Below are 2,442 nucleotides of genomic sequence, written 5' to 3' on the forward strand. Positions count from 1 at the left end.
GACATTAGAGGGTCTATTGTTAAGCAATAGAATTCCAACTGGAATCAAGTACCCAGCAAATCACACCAGTAAATAAGTGGGCGTTTGTGTTTTGGCGTGAGATTTACATATCGAAAGAGTAGCAAACAGAAGAAAAACGAGTTGCTAGGCGAACCAGGAACAGACGGAGAGCAGCATTCAAGACAATAACACCAGGAGGTCATCAATCACGAAGAAAACAGAATACCAATTGAGTTTACAAAGGAAAGCCTTAAAGGAACGAGCACTGCAACAAGCATTGACAACGGAAAAATTAACAAGAGACGATGGAACTAAGTAGGGCCGAACAAGAAGCCCAAAAATGCAGATCACGAAAGAAACACAAGATAAAAGAGGTGCCCACAAAATAAACAACAAGAAGACGAGGTAGCCCACAGAACGAAGAAGAAACCAGAAGGGAAAAAACCAACAGAGAGATGGAAAAACAGAGGAAGGCCATCGGCAGGCACCTGGAATTAAAAGGCTAAACAACTAGAACCAACACTCCTAAACAACCCTTCGCCTAATCTTCTCACACGACAAGAAATGTGCCAACTACAAGGCAGGTGAATGAGCACGGAACCTTTTAGAAAATTTGAAAGAGAACTCGCATTGGGTACAGCATCTCTGAAAACCATTAGATGCTAGCGCGAGGTACATCCCAGTGGACATTAGCAGAGTGCGCTTGAAATGCTAAAGGACAAGAAGAGGATTGGATACCACTGTTTCAAACCAAGGCAGATATATGGACATGGAATAATCCTCGTGATCACATGGCCGTCGGCGTTTCAGAACCAAAGTGGAACCAGATGGGTCATTGTACGCGGGTAAAAGACAACTGAGATGATTCATGCGCATTGGGGTCCCTCTGCTCTGTGAACCATAATTTGAGTTTCTGAGGGTTCTGAGGTCTTGAGATATAAAATTTGTTCGTCCAATAGTTCCCTCCTAGGAGAACAAAACACGCCTACCTACATTTGGGGAGGCATTTTAATCCTGATATCAGGTAACAGGGTCCCAATTCCATTGGGACGAAACTGGGGCATCTCCTACATGAAAATGAGCGCTCTGATGGTGTTCCGAGAGACATAACACGGTACAATCCTAGGATGGGAAAAACCCAAGACAATCTCACCGGGGCGGCGAGGAGATGTGAAGCCAATGGGATGAAGTGGAGAGAAACAAAAGCTAGTGCAAGGGGAATTGAAAAACTCCAGGGGGCACACCGACATAACCCTATCAACCGAGCGCGCAACGCAACCCACCGACAACCAAGGGAAGCCACCGAGCTCACTCTATTCCTTGCCGAGCCTAACAGTCTCCGAGGTAACTCCACCTCAACCATGACCCGATATTCTGGAAGATGCTATAAGTGTAATGAACTGGACATATAAAGAGCCAACTGCCAAAGAACCACGCCAGGCTGCAACTCATTACAACCACCATCACACCAAAGACTACCCAGGCCAAAACTCTGCTCAAATACCCTTGGAGCGAAGGGAACATTAATGGAGTAGTGGGCGAGATACGAGTAGGTCTAACCGTGTGAAGAGACAACAGGGCACAGTGTCAGCATATCACCATCTTCGCTGAGATCCCCTTCATCAACAAAGGCCAGAGTGACCATTGCTACCCCTTCATGTCACAACTGTAGACTACTCTACAGCTGAACTGCCTGTCCAGTATCATAAGGCTGAGTCAGGAAATGTGGACTTTGCAGTCTATGACAATTATTCCATCCCCATGCTGGGGGAAGACTTGGCCAACCAGGTAAGCGGGCCAACGAAGAGTTGGAATGTAACGCAGCTCAAACCGGCAATCTTCCAGACCATTCCTGTTCTAGAGCCGTCCACAGGGAACCCGTCTGGTTAACAAGAGACCTATACAGAGGTAGTGGAACTCGATACACCATGACAAACGGCTGCACAGCCACAGCACCTCCAGTCCAGGCCCGAAACTGGAACAGCAACCAAAACCAGACCAAGACCACATGCACACAATTTCAACGCCACAACACACAAGAAAGCGAGGTCCAGAGAACAACGTAACTGGCCAAAAAGTTTGAATTATGGACAAGCCATACAGAAAACGGCTCGGTCAGAGCCTGAAATACTCCCAAGTGCACCAAGCACAGAGCGTACACCGCAACGGAAACAACCCCATCACCTCCTCGCTTCCAGAGGGACCAAGCCAAGTCCAACAGTCTGAGGAAGACTGGTGTCCCAGCCTCAAGGAACAGTTACAGACTGAAGCAGAAAGCAGATGAACAAGCAATTCAAAAGCTTGGTGGCGAGCACGGAGCAACCCACCGAACCATTCTCAGCTCTTCTAACAGATCCGCTGTGAAACAGACCAACACCTTTTATACAAGTATTCTTTCTGGGGGACACAGAAGATGCAGCCGCACAAATGTTGGTGTTCCAA

At 47.3% G+C, this 2,442-nt stretch overlaps 1 protein-coding gene across 1 annotated transcript in view; it reads right to left on the minus strand.

Moving 5' to 3' along the window:
- Positions 1 to 2,442, minus strand: part of PDZD2 (PDZ domain containing 2) — a 260,890-nt gene that overhangs the window by 224,569 nt on the left and 33,879 nt on the right. The window lies entirely within an intron of this gene.

This window comes from Chelonoidis abingdonii, chromosome 6, assembly GCF_003597395.2.
Source record: "Chelonoidis abingdonii isolate Lonesome George chromosome 6, CheloAbing_2.0, whole genome shotgun sequence".
NCBI lineage: Eukaryota > Metazoa > Chordata > Testudines > Testudinidae > Chelonoidis > Chelonoidis abingdonii.